Here is a 19,972-nt window from a genome sequence, read left to right as displayed (position 1 = left end):
AATGCAATTGAAGTGACCTGTGCTAGTAACAATATATACTTATTTAATTTACAAAAAAAGTTTTTGCAGTGGAATCAAATAACTCATGGTCATACAATAATTGATTTCCTTGCTGATACACATTTTAAAATATATGTAGCTACATAAAAACAAATATCCGTACTGTTCAATTCGGACATTATCCGCAGTGCATCTTTAGTTGTTCTTTTATTATATTTTAAAAAGATGGGCTTTAAATACAGTTTCCTTAAAAAAATATAAAATTTACAAAAAAGCATAAAACGGCAACAGCTCTGTTTGGATATCCCATCACATGGGCAAGGTAAAAAACGATTCCGTCCAGTGTAAGGGAAGGACACTAGGTGGTGCACACTACCTAATCTCAACCTTGTCAAGACAAAACGGGGAGAGCTTCTTGTAACGGCTGTCAAACATTGTTGAAAGCCTTCTTTAACATTATGTTCCTGATAAAAGACATAAGTGGGTTTGTTTGCATATTCGACAGCCCTGACCTTCTCTACATGTTTTAAAAAGGATCCCTTCAATTCTTTCTTTGAAATGGGGACACCCAAATCCATTTCTAAAAAAGGGTCCAAATCAAAAACTAACTTATACCAGAACCGGATGTGCCTAAGCCGAGGTATACGCATACAATGCTCCAATTTTAAACAATCCTTAATTACGCCTTTGGTAAATTTGGTTTCGGGTTTGGACCATATGGACCAAATGTACTTAACTCATTGACCTAGAAAGGATGGAAGGTCAAGTTGGTATTTCTGGGTTTCAAACTTGTGCTTTGCAGAACCCAGAAGATGTATTCAACTGACTGAGCCATCTTCATAGTTTTTGATAGGTTAGAGGCTTTTGATAGGATAATGGTTTTGGGTAAAAGACTGATATGGCAGATAGGGCTGCCATTATGGTGAGACAAAGAACATTCTAGAGAGTGTGGCACTTTCCTGCAAAATGTATTCTTCTTTTCCAACACTTTCTCAGTTTATAGGGTGGATGAGCTCACATGGTCCATCCATTTGTGGAAAAAACCACTAGGGGGAATGTTCATAAATGCTGATCTCTGCACAACCCATATATAAAGGGGAGGTGTTGGAAGTGGAAATCAAGTATGTTAAATGTATTTCAACTTCAAATGAAATAAATACATTAAGTTGATAATCTACATTAAGACACTGCTCACATTGCAATCCGACATTTATAAAGCATCTTAGGATAAAATAGGTAAAGCCAAAATTCATTTTAGAAAGGTGCAATGGGTTAGAGATAAATTCCAGAGGGGGACAAAGGATCCATCACATAATTGATTGAAAGCCACTCCTTGATCACTTTTCTCAATTTCAAATGTACACAACGTGGCAAGTGATGACAGCAAATCTTAGAGAATGTGTGGGGGTTTACAGAGAAAACCTGGAGTTTAAAAAGAAGGTGATTTGCCTTTGAACTATGCAGATATATTTATGTCGACTTATGACAATCCTCCACATGGTGGGCTGTTTATCTGATTTAGAGTGAGCAAAATAAAAGTTTGTTTACTAATTCAATAAATGTTAAAAATGAACATTTCCTGACGCCCATGCAAATCTTATAGCTTTGGGGGCCTGGAATAGTCTGAACTGTCGCACTTGTAGGAGTGTGATGGTTAGTAGCTGGTTTGGTATTGTCATTGGTAGTGTCGTGATCCAGAGGTGAGGGGCGCTAGGCCCTCATGACGCAGCAAGCACACAATGAGTCAGACACCGACACAGTGGTAACAGATGGGTGAATGGCCCCGGAGCACGAGCGCTCGGCCCCTTTATTGGCCAGTGTCACATGACCTGTGACGCCTGGTGGTGGGTGGGTGTTAGGTGTACAGTTACAGAAAGAACTGAGACACTAGACCGTGTCTTACGTTACTACATCCCTCCCAACCTTAGTTAAGCAAATTACCCTAACTAGAGTTCAACCTGCGGGGAAAACATAACAGTACAAACAAAACTTATGATTTACACGACGATTCCCACGTGGTGGTCTTTACTGCTGGTTCAATTGATTGCTGGCAATGTCTTTTCTTTTGTCTTGGCAGACTTGCAGCTTGTAAGTGGGCTTTACAGTCTCTCTCGCTCTGTTTCACATCCTGTGAACGTGCAGAAGTATAAATATACATTGAGTCCCAAGTGTGTTACTTTTCGCTGGACCGTCCTGTTCAAAGTGCTTGGTTGAAACTGGTGTCTGTTCCTGACTGGACTTTCAGCTGCAGGTTATCCCTCTCACGGATACCCCTCTCTCGTGGGTGTCCCCTCTCACTGGACGACCCGGAGGCCTTTCTGCCAGGTTTCCACTGGACCGGTGTGCATGCCGCCTTGCCTCTTCAAACATGTTGAAGGTCGTCGCTACGGGTCATCTTCTCCGTGTCCGAGTTCCACCTGAAAGGGTGTTGTTGGCACTGGTTCAGTCGTGTGCGACCTTCGGTCTTCCAGGATCTCCAGCGTGAGCTTCCATGGTCCGTCTCTCGTGTGGGACCCGCTGCCACCGGTGTCCCTGAGGCCTCTGCCCCTGGATTTCCGCGGCCCTTTCGTCCGTTCCATCCCAGAGGTGGGTGTTGCCAACAGACTGGCGTGCTCTCTTCTGTCCTTCCATGGATGACTGTCGAGTTCGCATGTGGATGCTTCTTTCCAGTGATGTTACTTGTCCCGGTCGTGCTTGTGGACTGTTGTGCACCTCTCACGTTCTCCTCGGTGTTTCCCCTTTTGAGTGTCGTGGTGTCTTGGTTCACACTCCTCTTAGTTATCGTCCATTCTCTTTGTCGTCCTGTCGTCGTGCTTCTGACCTCTTTTCCTTTTCTTCTCTTCGGTGGTGGCAAACGTGCCACTCAGACCTCTTCTCCTTTTTCCTTCTTTGGTGACGTCATGCCACTCAGACTTCTTCTCCTTTCTCCATTTTCTTCGCAACGCGGTCTGGTCACCTTGCTGTTTTATCTTCCTAACCAGACTTCTCCAGGCAGCGTGCACTCCACCTGCTTCCATCCGGTCCTGTCCTGGTTCACGGACACTGTCTTCTCTCGTCAGTCTGTGACTGGACCGGGCGTTGCGATCTTCTCTCTCTTTAGACGTTACATGTTGATTTTGTGGTTGTCGAAGTTCGTTAGTCGCTGATCGTGGACTGTGTCTTGGTGTTCGAACTTCTTGGACCTCTGCCGGTCCACTCTGCCGATGCTGGCAGGCTATCTTGGGTCCTCTTGTGGGATACTTGCTGTGTTACGGTTTGTTGACTCTTGCTTCGGTCACCTCCTTTAGCGACCGCCGGTGGGTCAGCTTTTGGTGCAGCCATCTGGCTGGCCGGCTTCTTGAGTGTGGCACGTTTGTGACTGTCTGTGTTCTTCGTGCAACCGTCTGAGGGGTCGGTTTTTTCCTTCTCTGCGACCAGACGGGGTGGTCTTCTGCGTGAGTCCTCACGCTTCGCTGTTTTCAATTGGGTCACTCTTCGCTCCGCGCTCTTCCTGTGCTGCATTTCTGTGCGGAGGGTTACACCGCCACTCCAAGCTTCTTTGTGTTAGGTCAGCTCCCCGTTACGTCACGGGTGTGCTTGCTTTTCTTCTGGGACCTTGGAGCAGCGTTGACGGTCGTCGCGCTTCCTCCCTGTGTCGTACTTGCTTGCTGGGGAGTCTTGGGACCTCTGTTCTGTTCCCGTGGTGACGGAACTGCAGTTTCTTCCCTGCTGTTGCAACGACAACCTGTGGCCATCAGGTGCCGCTCCGCTGGCAGTTGGTCTCTGCTTGTCCCCTGTGCGTCAGGTGGTCTGCGCCTCCGTTTTGTCTCCTGCTCCTGGTGCTCTTGCGTGCTTGGCGTATTTATGCCTTTCTGGCGCGTTCCTGCGCCGATCCTGTGCTGTCCTGAAGTGCTTGGCGCTTGCTGGCGGCAACAGCTACTGTGCTGTCTTGTGGTGCTGGCGCATCCCTGCACCTTCACTTATCAATGTCCTCCTGTTGCAGGTACTGGGTTGCATTCGTGCATGTGTGTGTCTTTTGTCCCTTGCTGCAGTTCGTTGGTGCTTTTGTCCTTAAGTCAGGTGCTGCATTACTTTGATTCTGGCACACAGCTGCTTGCTAGCTCGTGTCACTGTGTAATTGTTGCAGCTACAGTCTTTTATTGTGTGGGCGCGATTTCCTCCTTTGACCGCTAGATGGCAGTGTTGCCTGCACTCGTACTGTGCTTTCAGTTCCAGCCTCTTCCTTATGGCGAGGGGACCGCGCTGCCTGCTTGGGCGTCCCTGGGTCAACGGAATGGATAGCTGTTTGGGATGAGGCTGTCTTCGAGGCCCTCCCCAGAGCTGCAGAGATGTCCGGAGGTTCGTGGGAGCACTCGTGTGCAGCCGGACCTTGCAGGAGAACTTCCCCGGATTGCTGGGGTGAGTGCCTTTCACGCTGTTGGTGGGGGAGGGTCGCGCTGAGGAATTCACCTCCTTTCCTCGGGCTGGGTTGTGCGGGACACTTGCGCCGGAGGCTGCTCTCTCCTACCTCTGCGCCAATGGCAACTTCTCAGGGCACACGTAGGCAGTCTCCCGGGCCGGAGGACTTCACTTCTCTCCTTCACGGCGGCACGGGTTGGCGGCCGCTACTCTCTCCCTTCAGCCCACAGCGGGAGTGCTTGAGGCAGGCCGCGGGTAGGCTCCGCCGGCTCTGCAGTTCTTATCCGCTCGGGGGTGCCGTCGGCAGGCCGCGGGTGAGCTCCGCTGGCGCTGCAGAGTCTTTCTTCGGTGGGGATGTCACCGGCAGGCCGCGGGTGGGCTCCGCTTGGTCTTGATCACGTCGCGAGGGGGGTCGGGAGGCGGTTAGCTACTCCGCTCCCTCCCCCTCGTTGTTGACGGGTGTTGCGGGTCCGGCCGCGCTTCCTCACGCAGCCATTAGTCTCTGTGCCCCGCCGCTTCCAGTCACACACGCGGCGGGGGCAGGGGACGACTCGGGCAGGCCGCGGTTGGGCTCCGCTGGTCCTGCTTATAATTGGGCATAGTTAATGAAAGTCACTTCGCCCCTGGGGCTCACCTTCGGCCGGTGGGCCTGTCGCTCTGTCGCGGTCGTGGCGAGTGGGCTCCGCCCGGCCGGTGTACCTCTCCGTGGGGTCACTGCTCCGCGGCCGTCTCAGGTGGGCACTGGGCAGTCCGCTCTTTCTTCCTGCAGGCTGGAGGTGCGAGGTGGGCTCTCAGTCACCTCAACCGGCATCCAGGCCCGGGGCAAGGCACACGCCCCGCGGACCTCACTGCAGGCCGGCGCCGATCCTGTGGGGGAGGGGGGCGCGACGTCGCCTCTCAGCTCTCTCCTCTTCCCCCACGATGTTTTCATGTAGCTGTGGCACGCTGGGCACAGCTCCGCCTCGTCGCCATTGTCGTGATCCTGAGGTGAGGGGCGCTAGGCCCTCATGACGCAGCAAGCACACAATGAGGCAGACACCGACACAGTGGTAACAGATGGGTGAATGGGCCCAGAGCACGAGCGCTCGGCCCCTTTATTGGCCAGTGTCACATGACCTGTGACGCCTGGTGGTGGGTGGGTGTTAGGTGTGCAGTTACAGAAAGAACTGAGACACTAGACCGTGTCTTACGTTACTACAGGTAGCACTCACGGGGGCAATTGATGGCGTAGGCAGCAGTGGCCTCCTGATGGGGGCCCTCGCACTTAACTTTTTACAAAGTAAGCACTGGATAAAATATGAAATATGTCACTGTTCGTGGTTGGAAAAGTAATGATTGTACAATAGCGTTTAAAAGTTGACTGAAGCTTGAAAAGGGCACCAAAATGTCTAGCTAAGAAAACAGATTATTCAAGTGTGTCCCAGAGCTTAGGCTAAGAGAGATTGACGTTTCAGTTGCACGAATCCCTGTTTTGTTAGAGTTCAATCCAAAACTGTTTTGGGGCATACATATTTAAGAAGAACAATTATCCCACATTCCTACATTCCATTAAATGGTGCATGGTCCCCTTTGGTTAGGTGAGTACAGATGGCATTGTGTGCTTTCTTGCATTTGTGTGCATCCATATGTGTGTTTGTGTGTCTGCGAGCATGTGCATGTAAATGACAAAACTAATGCATGAGTCGGCAACTTTAGTTTTTTTATTTCATATGTGAGCATTTAATTTGAGAGTTTTTTTCATGAAACCACTAGTTTCAATATGACAGTGTATTGGAATGGTGGAATGGTGTCAATTGTTTTGAAGATAGTGACCGCCATTTATGGATGAGTGGAGTGAGAATTCTGTTAACCAATTTCCAAACCGAAGGTTAGCATTGGAATTTTCAAAGGCTTCTCCGAAGACAAAGCCAAATGATACCCGTTGAGAAAGCCAAGTAAAGAGGAATATATTTATTTACAAACAAAATAATACTGCCCAAAACGAAATGAATTGAACACAACAATCAGTGCCATGTGCAAGTTCACGACTCAAGAATGCCATCGCTGCGCTTACCTGCAGCTTGGACAAGTCTCAAGGCCCTTCACCACATTCTGTTAGGGGTTGCATATTATTTAATTTTACACCACTGCCAGGGTACATCAGACATTAGACCTTGTGCCATTCCCGGTACACTGCACCCATTACAGAATGACCCTTAAAAACATGTTCTGACGCACACATACTAAGGGACGCATATGCACCACAAATTGCATTGGTCCTGCATGATGGCTTCATCGGATACGAGATGTTCCTACCTAAGAAATGTGACTACACAATGCTCAAACACAGACTCTATTTCTGTATTCCTATTTTGCACTCTCTAAAGTGACCCATGTTCCTAGAGCACTGCAGCTAGCTACAGTATATGCACATGCAGGAGCTATGTACCGTCAGGGCCTGCTCTATGGTGGTAAGACCGGTGCCACCGCACCGGGCACTGACTTTAGGCGAGGAAACCTATTTGCAAGTCCATTATCGTTTTAAAAGCATCTGCTGCCATGTCCTTTGCCTCCAGCAATTTTCAGGCAACAATAAAAATGTCAAGATAACTCCTTTGATTAATGTTCTTGCTGAAGAGAGATCGGATTTTTGTCTAGTTGAAGTTTTGACTCATCATAAGGTAGCACATAGGGTTAATATGCCTGCTGCAAAGAATATGTACCATGCAGTCATACAGTGGGTTATTGCTTTTGTCAGAGAGATACTTTTATTGCTTGCAGTTTATAAGTTACAATCTTGAAAGTGAGATATTAACTGTCATCAAAGAGCTACATGCAGACTGCAAGGTATAGATTAAAGCGTTATGATGTTTTCCCGTTTTCCATTATGCTAATGTTGCAAAAGGGGTAGAACCTTCAACCATGGTGTTACGCTTTTAAATTCTCAGTTTGTGCTTCTCCAGACCAAGCACTCTTAAACTATACTGCCTACTAATATGGATGACGTGACTTACACCTTGTGTAAGTAACATTTCCTATACACTGATTTACACATGGATGGTTGATTGTCTCTGTGTAATGTGTGTGTGGTGTAAAGTGCTCTGACACCCTACACTGGTATGAGTGGTGCTATAAAACGAATTAAATGCATCTGAGAGAGAAAGTGGTTTTGAAGACTTGAGGGGCACTGTTAAAGGGTGGTAGTGAGGGAATCCATGGCAGAGGTGGTCACTGGGGGGCGCCAACAGACACTGTCGTATTGGGTGCCATCAGCGGTAAAGCCAGCCCTGTGTGCTGAACTTTCCCCTGCACCGATGATATAATTGTTCTTCCTCCAAAAAAGATTACAACTAAAATGTGGAACACAGTTCCTGCACACAGGGTGATATGGCAAGATGCTTGAAATTCTGTATTCAGGTATGATATGCTTCTGACACATTTTTTCTCTTTTACAATTTTGATGGATGCAGTTCATGCTAACAGCTTTTTTTTCTTTGTAAAGCCTGTCTACGCACCAGGACCAAGGCTACATTATGGGAACTGCAGGAAACCACCATCTGATAATTACAGCACTACAGCAGTAGTACTCAAGAGAGTGCCCATTTGCAACCACTGGCTTCAAAAATACCCATCTTACTAAGGGGCAGAGAGAACCCAGCTAGCGAAATGGCATTATGTCTGAAAACCCTTGCACTTAGTGCTCAGTCATTCTAATCGGCTTTATTTTTCCTAATGAAACCTTCATAAGAGGCCTCATTTGTATTTAAGACAGCTCATAAAACGGGAAGAATTTTTAGAGTTAAGGTAGATAATATTAGCGGTAGGAGAAGAAAGAGGTCAATTACAATGTCAGTCACTACCGTAGACTGTGATTGATTACTGGCCACAAGGGAGTTTTTCCAATTACAGCTCAGAAACTCCATCACCAGTGTCACATGGCTGGGTCAGACTGGGAAGAAACACTGCCATTTTACATGCACACATTTCTTAAGTTGCCTTCTTTTTACACGATGACTTTTGACACACATTTGCTTGAATGAAGGTGCAGGATTAGTTTCTCTGAAACCACATGCTTACATTTTCAGTTCATAGGTACACTATCACGGGACCTTGAACATTAGTATAAGGTCTAAACGTACATTGTGCAAATGGGGTTGTTTGTTGTTCGTCTGTATGGCGACACAGCTATCACAACAAGACAATGTCAGCCTGGCTGAGGCCTCGGCCGGGAAGTATATACGCTGTTATTATATATTCATGCGCACTTCCGTGTTTAAGTAAGAGGAGCACTCTGCTGTCACAGCGAGGTTTCTGTTTGTCAGAGTCTCAGCCCAGGTGATTCCTGTTTATCCTCTGCAATGAGGGATGTCCAACTTATGACCAAGACGAGAACATGAACACATTCACTCACAGTTAATGGTGGAGGTAGATCATCCAGTAGGGGATTGTTTGGTAGATCACCCGCCCTAGGCAACTAGGTTAAGGAGTGCATAGTCTGAGTTGCCAATACACAATACTTATATGCCCGCATATATATACTGCTTCAGCACAATGGTGGAATTGCTTATCCTTTTCACTGTTCTCATAGTACTATTCGCTTTCATCTGCTTCTGTCTTTTAATCACTGCAGCGCATATATTTTACACTAGAATCACAATGGTTCAATAAATAGTGGAATGCCTCTTCGTGTATTTCTTGTGTATGTCTCTGGGTATGCACTAGTGACTTGGTGAAAAGGTTCTAGATCTGTTACCATGAATAAGGATTGTCATGTTCTGAGGTTGCCCATTCCATTTGTTACCTTCTCATGTTTAGGCGTACTTATGTTGGCACCATGAACTAGCAGGACTATGGGCCAATATATCCTCATTGCTTGCATCAATCAGTCTGGCACAATTCCATTTATGTTCTCCAGCAAAGGCACAATGCCTACTGAGAAAGTAGCAGCTGTACAGCACTAGTCAACTGTAACAGTGCAGCAACCCACATTATTTTAATCATGGAATCACACCTACCTCTATTGACATGTTTACCTATCATGTCGTAGATATCTTGTCACATCTGAAGGTTTGCTGACCCCAGTTTTACAACTTCGATTCGGAATTTTGGCAAACAGCATTCTTAATTTGTGACATTCTTGATGTATTAGCATTTTTTACTTTGTTAAGCATTCCATTACGACAAGAGCTGCCTTGCTTAAATACATTTACATTTAATACAAATTTGTAAGTAATTAAAAAAGTTGCATATTCAGTAAATTCTGACCAGTTTACAACATTTTTATTTTGACACCTGCAGATGTAGAATTGATTGTGCAAGTTTGTGTTTTAACATATGTGCTTGGGTTTCAGACTTCTTGTGTTGCAGGCCTATGTCATAGCAATGTCTCTTCTGCCCACCAGCAGCCCTATCTACGGCAATGAAATACACTCACGTGTATAATGAGATGGAAGTCGAAAGTATAACATTCTCACATCAAAATCATCAAGAGAAATAATGAGGGTGGGCATTAACTTACTTTCAATGGCAACCATGCTACTGACTCCAAAATTTAGAGTAGTTTGCCGTAAAATAGTATTTTAACCGCATGCGTGCGGGCGGAATTCCGCTCGTACGCTGAGTTTTTTAAAACCGCATGTTACGTGACGAGCTGGGCTCGTCATCAGCGTGCGAGCGGGCTACGCCATGACGAGCCCAGCTCGTCATCAGCGTAGAAGGGGTTAACCTGACTCAAGAGAATGCCCTTTAAAGGCAACCCGAGTTTGGTGTATACAAATGACAAACTAGCTGCTACTTACATAAGGAAAGTCATACATTCTGTTTAGAGGTGTTTTTTGTGATCCTCATTTTCCCTCATTGGCCATCCTAATGGTATATTTTTTAGCACCATCTCAGCATTTATTTTGAAAGGAACCATGCTTTTCCGAGTGTTGAATGGCGTTAGGTAAAAATGTCAGTGAAAAGGCAGCCTTTTAAACTCAAAAACCCTCTGTAATTCCCCGGTTATAGAAGCTCACTGAAGTTACTATACCTTGCTCCCTCTGCATTTACTGTTCATACCCTTACGTATTATGTGACTCATAAAATAATACCAGTATTTGTAAAGCGTGAAAAATTACCCGAGGGAGTCAAGGCGCATGGGGCCGTCGGGAAGATTAAGTGAGCTATTGCCCAGAGCCACCTGGTGCTGGGCTAACCTGCCTCCGGCGATCGAACCGTGAGCCCTTGTGTTTCGGAAACTGCCACACAGGCCTTTGCGCCACACCTCTTCCCTGTTCTATGACATTATTGATAACATCACCAATAACATCTGAAATTACATCATTTATGACAACACTCGTGGCTTTGTTTTTTGTGAATATGTTATTTAAATATATATATATATATATATATATATATATGAATATTATGTTTTCCGCGATTTGTAAGCTCTTTTAAAATATGGAAACTCTGCTAATCTGTAACTGGAAATCTAGTATTGTATAAAGCTCTCTGACACTCTGCGGGTCCAGTCCACACTACAGAAAACTGATAATAAATAAATAATTGCAGCAATTGACAACAGTTGTAATAAAAAAAACTACGGAAGTTCATTTTATATACCTCAGCCCTATAATTTTCTGCTATTTACTGCTACTAGGCTTATGTTCTAGATCTGAAGCCCTGAGATCACAAATGCTTATTAAACTGTAGGCTAAAAACATGAAGAAAAAAATGCTGAGTGCATTTGAAGTACTTGGACAGCTTCTAATGTACTGTACGGGCATGACAAATGAGTGTCTGTGTCGATCAATAAACCTTTCTATAAAGAGACTAATGGTTTCTTATGAATAACAAGAAAATGCACATGGCAACCGGCGTCCTCACAGTCCGCCAGTCCTTTTAAAGTTCATGTCATAACTTTGTTCTGCTTGACCTTCTTCAGTGATACCTTCATAGGATTCTGAGATGCTTGTTGATTTTCAGCTTGACACCTGGCCTTTAAACCCCATTGCCTTTTCTTCTTCACAGCATGATACTATGTCGGCTACGCTCCGTCAGCCGCACACCCTCCCTTCCTCTCACTGCTTGGCTGGGCATTGACGAGTTTCCGTAGCAAATTGGGATCTTTTGATGGTGGTCATATTTTAAAAGCTGCTTCATTGATTATTTTGATAGCAAGTTCTGGAGATTTTGGCTTTGGTGCTGGGAAGTAGTGTTTGCGGTGTTTACCGGAACACGTAAATATTAACTCTGGTTTGATATATTGCGAACTACCTATTCCAGGGGCATACGCGTTCCCTGCAGTATTGCACAGCAAGACTGGACATTGTTGCCTCAGTGTTAAGTCTTGTAGAGAGGATAAGAGTAGTGCCATCGAGCTTGGTGATAGTAGCATCTTTTATTATGTTATGTAATGTATTGGTTCTTGTTAAGCTCATATAATCACTCTGAGGTCTCAAAGCGCTAGCCTGACTCAGAAAACGGGAAAAGAAGAGAAGAGGGGGGACAAGCTGAAAGGGAAAATAGTCTAAGAATAGCTAGGTTTTAAGAGATTCATGGAACTTTTGTGGTCGATCTCTGTGCGAAGATGCAGAGGCAGTGTGTTCCACAAAGTGGGGGCAAGACAGGAGAAGGATCTTTGCCGTTTCTAACAGTGTGGATTTTCGAAATAGTTAGAAGATTTTTATTGGTTGACCGGAGGGTTCTGGAGGGATGATACCTTTTCAGTTTGTTAACCAGATAATGGGGGCCATTAGGGTTTGGATAAAATATTGAGTCCAAAATATTGTGTGGACAAAGTATAGATGCCAAGAATATTGAGGGCAAGATTATTGTGAAGGAGCTGAGGACCTCCCCTGGGATAAACAAGTCTTTAGTGCACTGGGCCTGATCGTGGCCAAAAGGATTGTTGCAAGGTACTGGGGGGTATTGGAGACACCCTCTTTACTTGAGTGGCGTGTGGGATGGACCTCTATATGGCTTCTGAGAAGGTGCTGTATTGTAGAAGGGGATGCCCCCGTAAATTAAAAAAAATCTGGGGACGGTGGCGGGCGTACTATAGGCTGGATGAAATGGGTGATGATACTCTCCCATCCACGGGTAATGTTGGAGAGGGAACTCATTATGCTTAAGACTAGAGATTCTGCTTATTTACAATATTAACGTATACTCATCTTATTTTTCCACTGACTAAGATGGTGATTAGTGAACTGTGTGTTTCCCGGTTGTATTTTACTTGTATATCAGTGATGCATAAAAATTGTAATGGGCTCCTGTTGAGCAGACTTGTTTTCCCATATAAAATCAATAAAAAATAAATTAAAAAAAAAGAATATCGTAAAGGTACGTTTCTGTGGGAAAGCAAAGTTTATTATGCTTAACTCCACATATATATACACCTTGTTGATATATATATATATATATATATATATATATATATATATATATATATATATATATATATATATATCCACAAGTATGGCTCAGAACAAACTGTAGTCCAACGGCGCTCATCCACCGGTGCTGACTTCAAAGCAGAGCCCCGCTTTCTTAAATTCACCAAAAGCTATCCGTCGATAGCGCAAGTCAGCACACAACACAGGAGTTCTTTCCCAAATCGTCACGGTTTATTTATCAGGAAGCAGCATGCATCACACAGCACCAACGCGTTTCGCAACCCACTGTTGCTTGATCACGGTAGGGATACAATGTTACAGTTCCAATTTGTATTTAGAAACAACCGCCTCAAACTCATAAAACTGACATCACTTCCTGCCAAATTCAGGAAGTAGCTTGGGAAATGTAGTTTTTGTCACAAAAAGAGTGTGTCTTATAGGAAACAGCGATATAATTTGTAAACAAAAGTGTGTTATATTCTGTTAATATTGCAATTCTCAGGTAATTTCAAACTGTTTGCACACAGAAGGATCATTGTTACTCATTGGTCATTTATGTTAAAGCACACGGAGACCGTCAAACACCGGGAATTAAGAGTGCCATCTGGTGGGCAAATTAATTATGACAGGAAAAATGAAATTTAGCTCTCTGGTGAGCATGTTATCTAAATTTCAACTCAATAAAGCCCTCTAGTGGGCTAGACGTCATATCTTAATTATATTTGGAAACCATTTTGTCTATTTTAGTCCCCGCACTAAATTCTAGATCCTGTGGTAGACCCTATTATTAATTCATATAGATCTTTTATATTCAAACAATACCTGATCTGGTTATCCCTACTGCCAACTGTACAAATACGCTGTTACAGGTTATTCCAACTACATTATCCACTCACATCTGTAAATTCTTAAAATTCTGTTAGACTCTGTATCTTGTTACCAAAGAAAAATAATTCAATACACAAACAGTTCTCATATTGTTCACATCATCATAAATGTACATAAAGCTCCTCGCTCTGATTAAGACCCCAGGGGCTCATTGTTCGGAAATTGAGAATTTGTCTCGATTCTCTGCATCTGAGTTGTTTCTCTTGATCCCCGCCCCTTTCATGTGGTAAGACACATTCCAATGCATATGTCTTCAAGAGTTTCCAGTCACTATTGTGCATTAATTCCATGTGTTTGGCGACCGCGTTATTTTTGTCTTTATTCACTGTCGCTCTGATGTGCTCAAGGATACGTAGTTTGAATTGTTTCTTCGTACTCCCGATGTATTTTAAAGCACATGGGCACTCGATCACATATACTACGTGGGTGCTTGTACAATCTATCAACTGGTTGATCTTCCACAATTTGTTGTTGGGTAAGTTCACTTCTTTTTTATTTATGGCAATTTGGCAGACCTTACACCGTTGGCATTTGATAAAGCCTTTTGTATTCATCCATTGAATGCCCTTTTTCTTTTTAGATTTATCCTGGAAATGGCTCTGTATCAACCTATCTTTTAGGTTCTTGGCTCGACGATATGTAACTAATGGATGATTACCCATTATTTTGCCCACAGTTTGATCTAGTTGCAGTAATTTCCAGTTCTTTCTGAGAGTATTGACAATTTGTTTTGATTCTCTCGTGTAGTCCAGAATTAATCTCACTTTTCTTTCATTAGGTACTCTGTTCTGGGTGGTGTTTATTGCTGATTTTTTAGTTATCAAGGCATCTTCTCGTTTTTTCTGGTTCGCTCTTTGCCACCCTTTTTCAATGATAGCTTTATGGTATCCTCTGGTTTTGAACCTCTGCGCCATGTTCTTACTTTTTGATTTCCATTCTTTTTCTTCTGAGCAAATTCTTCGTACCCTTAAGAACTCCCCATACGGTATGTTCTCCTTGACAGAAGGTTTGTGAAAGCTGTCAAAGTGTAAGATTGAATTAGTAGCCGTATCTTTTCTATGGAGCGTTGTCTCCACTTTGTTGTCTTGAATGTAGATTTCCGTATCCAGGAAAATTGCTCTGTCTTTACTGATGTGATACGTAAAGCGAATGTTTGAAGTTGAGGAATTCAGAATTTGGAAATAATTCTCAAATTCACAGGCCGTTCCTTCCCAAATTATCAAAAGATCGTCTATGTATCTTATCCATTTTGCTACCTTTTCTACATAGATATCATTGTCAGTATGCCATGCAATTTGTTGCTCCCACCACCCCATAGTGAGACATGCATATGCTGGGCTGAATGAGAAACCCATGGCACAGCCATGGATTTGTTGGTAAATTTCATCTCCGAATAAGAACACATTTTGGGTAAGGCACATCTCCACCATGTCAATCAACATCTGATTGTGTTGGTTTAAATGGATATCCCGTTCTTTTAAGAAAAAAGCGCAAGCATTCAATCCGATGTCGTTATCAATATTTGTGTACAAAGACACAACATCCATTGTTATAAGTAGGTAGTTAGTTTGCCATGGGAGGTCCTCTAGATGTTTCAATAGGTCTGTTGTGTCACGTAGGTAAGAGCTTAAGCTGGTAACAAACGGCAAAAGAAAGAAATCAATGTAATTTGCAATTGGCTCCATGAGGGACCCCTTCGATGACACAATGGGTCTCCCTGGTGGTTTTAGTGGGTTCTTGTGCACTTTCGGAAGAAAGTAGATTGTGGCCATTTTCGGATGGTCTGTGCACAAAAATTTCTTTTCATCCATGTCAATTAGATTTTGGCTGTTCCATAATTGAAGTTTTTGATCCAATTTCTCTTTGAATATCTTCGTTGGATTTGATTCTAATTTTCTGTAATATTTTTTGTTGTCCAACTGTAGATGCGCTTCAGCCATGTAGTCGGTTGTGTTTAGAATGACAATATTCCCGCCTTTATCGGCTGATTTTATAGTTATTGTTTTGTCATCTTTTAAGTTGTTCAAAGCAGTTCTTTCGTCTTTTGATAGATTGTCTTTATACTTGAATCCCTTGATTTTGTAGATATCTTTGACAATGGCCTCTTGAAATAGGTCAATCTTGTTCCCTTGAGGCAATTGGGGATAGAATTTAGAGGGGGCTTTCATCCCACTTAATCCTGCGCCCTTTTGGTGAACTGTTTGCGATTCTGAGATATTATCCCCCTCATTATCTGTGTCCAAGTTGGTAAGTACTGTCAAAGCCGGTAAATCCCCCGAGGTTAAACTTTGTTCTGTGCTGGATTCATTAGTTCGTTTTTGGTTTTTATTCTTTACATATGTTGCCATTTTTTCATTTTCCTCAAAGGTTTTCATGAGTTTGATTTTTCTGATATATTTATATATATCTATTCTTGTCTGTGCCATATCCATTGATTCTGATGGACAGAATGTTATCCCTCTTTTTAGTAAAGATGTTTCATGTTCATTGATGTTTCTGTGAGACAGGTTCAAAACCACTAAATCATCTTGTATTGTGTTGTTTATTTGCCCCTCTTCTGACGCATTGATCTCGTTTCTGTACCTATCGTTTCTGATCCATTTTTTTCTCCTTTGTCCCCTTCTGGTTGTTTTTTTTGTGATGTTCCTGATCTGGGTACCCATCTGCGCCCTTGACCTCTTCCTCTGATACTTTGGTTTTGATTGAACTCCCATGTCCTTTGTTCTAATACCAGTCTCATATCTCCTAAAAAATCCTTGTTAGTTGGATCTGGGTTCTGCGCTCCATCTTCACTTGTTCCAGTGGAGGTCAATGATGTCGCACTTGATGAACTTTGTTTATTAAGACCTTTGCGTTGTTTTTTGAAAATATCAAATTTTCTGGCATATGTAAAGATACATCCATTGGTGTAATCCTCTTCATCTCTTTGAAATTTAGATTGCTTGCGGTTTCTTACCACTTCTTCATGTTTGTTTACATACTTTTCCAACTCTTCCTTGAACTTTGTTTGTTCTGGGGTGAGTTCTAAAAGCGCTAGTTCTTTCTCCAAATCTGCCAATTCCTCCTTTATTTTGGTTAGTGAGACTTCCAGGTGTTTTATCAGGATTTTGATTAGTCCCAAAGATGATTCTAATATATATTCACCCCATTCATTCAGTAATTCATCCGACACATCTTGTTGGCTAGGCATTAGTGAGATCCGTAGTCCTCTTGGGACCCTTTTCACTTCAATGTATTTTTTCAATGTAATTAGTTCCCACCACTTATTGATTTCTTTCTTGCTTAGTCTCTCCCACATCTTAAGCTTACTTTTAGTATATATATATATATCTTCACGTTACATAGATGTGGAGTTAAGAATAGTAAATCTATTCTCACCTATTTGCACTTTCCTTCTCGAAATTTTGATCCTCAATATTTTTGACATGATAGTCTGTCCACAAAATGTTTTTGTCCTCAATATTCTGTCAGTGATCCCTTTCATTTTACAACCTAGAGGCAATTCTTCTATGTTGTTTGCCACCCCAAAAGAAGTGACTCTTTCTCTCATCTGCAATGGGAAGTCCTATGCTACACTCTGACTTCCTTACTCTTCAAAGAACCTCAAGCAAAAATGCCTTAATAAGTAAAAAATACAGCATAAATCAGTCCATTTTGTTTTTGTACTAAAAATGTTGCACCTTTAATAATTATCTCACATCTAACATGAATATTCTTCATCAGATATTTTTTGACTTTAGGTCAGTTCTTCAAAAAGGCACCATGTGACCCAAAACAATGTAATTGCAACATGAGTGGCTATCCATTCACATGTAAAAACCATTTCTTAGATGTCTCCACACAAAGATAATTGGATCTAAATCATTTATTTACAAAAATAGAATAGCATGCTTATACGTAAATTTAAAAGCAAACAGAGACCGGAAACGGGCCGCAAATATTTTTTTCTGAAACTTCAATGGGTTTTTGACGCAATTGTAATTGCATTTGTCCCAACCTAGACAAATGTTTCTCACAGTTGTGCCTTAGTTTGCTGACCTGACATTCCAGTTTTGGAAGAAACTATTGCGTTTCTGTTTTAGGTTTTTTAATAGAGATGTTTTTTATTGATATTTCAAAGGTTAACATCAAAACATTTGCCTTGTACAAGAGAAAGGATATTACTTATGATGTCATCAATAACACATATATATGGAGCAGGTACAGCATGGTAGCGCCCCCTATACTTGTAACAGGTCCCTCGGATGACGTCGAGTTTGATAATCCATGGGAGTTCCACCATTTTTTCCAGATTTTTTCATATTTGCGGGGGGATCGTCTGACTTCATAAATAATTTCTTCCAGTTTACTGCACCAGGTCATCCTCTTGGTCCAGATCTCGATCAAAGGGGCCACATAAGGGGTCCAATTGCAAGTTATGTCCTGCTTTGCTAATAGCATACTCAGGCCAATCAGGGTCCTGTCCTCCTAAAACCCTTAACTCATCCAAGATACCAAGCAAAGCTATATCCGAATCAGAGGTGATTGTCATACCCACCACTGCAGATACAATCATCAACACATTGTCCCATAATCCTTGTATCTCTGGACATTGGCGCACTACATAGAAGAAAATCTCAGAGGGATTCTTACACTTCAGCATGACGGGGAGTCTATCAAACCAGCATTCCACAAGCTGAGAGGGGTCATATAAGCATGCTGTTGATATTTAAATTGGATAAAATGAAGCCTGGTCGAAATTGCCAAAGTGCGATGAGCCATTCAGGCATCTTGCTAGTCTGCCTCATCCAGAACCCCTAACCAACCCTCCCATTTTTCTTTCAGAAAAGTCAATGAAGTAGGCGAGTGTATCACAAGGGATCTATTAATCTCTGATACCCCGCCCTATCCCAAATGACCCATAAGAATTCTATTTTGAAGGGGCTATGCTAGGGAAGATCCAGCAACTCAGCATTACATAAATGTAGGGCATGTCGGAGTTGTAGATTTGAGAGGGTGGCATTTGAAATTCTGTCTGGAGTTGTTGGAAAGATTTCATATGGTGGCTGCCCCACACATCTCCAATTCTTGATATCCTAATATTTTCCTACCACTTGAATCACTTGAATCCTTTCAGGGTGGATACCTGAGCCAATCACCTGTGCACCCATACAGGAGTCTCCCTTCCCCTGAAAAGCTGCTCTCCACACCCTGAATGATACCTGGGTTACCTCCGGGATATGTGAGGGAATTGGTGCACCATACAGAACTTAAAGCACATTATCTATTCCCAAAATGGTTAGTTTGCCTCTATATGCCTGGTCGACCCATCCTCCAATTAGCTAGTCTTTAATAGGCAGAAGTCGTGTCACCCATTAATAGACTCCAATATCAGCCACGGCAAGGCCCCCATCATGTGTTAGCTGAGTACGTTTCCCAAAGGCCACCTTAGGGGCACCTCAGGCCCAAATAAATCTATGTCCCTTGGTCAGGATTGAATCATACCAAGTTTGTGGGATGTGAAAGGAATAATTCTGTAAGGCTTAGAGAAGTCTGGGTTGGATCATCATTCTATATAAAGCACCCCTTCCCATGGTATTAAGCGGGGGATTAAGCAGTCTTCCAAGATCCTCCCTCGCCCTGCGCCCCACCGGGGGGAGATTCAGACTCCATGTCAACTCCATTTCCCAGGATACATGCACACGAGGTATTGAAAGCTAACCCGAAGAACTGGGTTCCTAGATTGCCAGGCCTCACCCGACGGTATACATTTATAGGGACTAGCAAAGATTTGCCCCAGTTCACTTGAACCCCAGACGCTTCCCCAAAAAGATTGAGGAGCTGAAGAATCCTGGGTCCTGTTTCAGCTCGTTTGGGCATAAATAAGAGGACATCGTCCACGTAAAGTGCTATGCGATCTTCCAACCCTCAATTAAAGCCCCATACCTGGGCGTGCACAGCAAATCCACAACGCCAGCAGCTCAATAGCAAGTGCACATAAAAGCGGAGACAAGGGGCACCCCTGCCTGATGCCTCTCACAGGAAAGGCACCCGACAAAACACTATTAACTCGTACTATGGCCCGAGCACCCACTTAGAGGACCCTGACATATGCTTGCAATCGATGTCCAAGACCCATCCCAACCAGCATCGAGATAAATACATTAAACGCTTTTTAGAAATCTATCAGCAGAAGGGTCGCTGGACCTCCTAGCGTTCTGATACGAGACAGGGTATATATGTACTTGACTGATACAGTGCCGGGTGCTACGTCGAAGTATAAACCCAATTTGGCCTTGGCCAACCAAGTCATCGAAGACCGCCAGCAGCTGGTTAGTCAGGATCTTTGC

The 19,972-nt window shown here is 43.4% G+C and overlaps 1 protein-coding gene across 2 annotated transcripts in view; it reads left to right on the top strand.

Annotated features, from left to right (window-relative positions):
* The window catches only part of NCKAP5 (NCK associated protein 5), a 749,742-nt gene that overhangs the window by 510,476 nt on the left and 219,294 nt on the right, over positions 1 to 19,972 (top strand). The window lies entirely within an intron of this gene.

Source organism: Lissotriton vulgaris, chromosome 2_1, assembly GCF_964263255.1.
Source record: "Lissotriton vulgaris chromosome 2_1, aLisVul1.2, whole genome shotgun sequence".
In the NCBI taxonomy this organism is placed as follows: Eukaryota; Metazoa; Chordata; class Amphibia; order Caudata; family Salamandridae; genus Lissotriton; species Lissotriton vulgaris.
The sequence above is the reverse complement of the archived record's forward strand: the minus strand, read 5'-3'. Positions and strand labels throughout refer to the sequence as shown.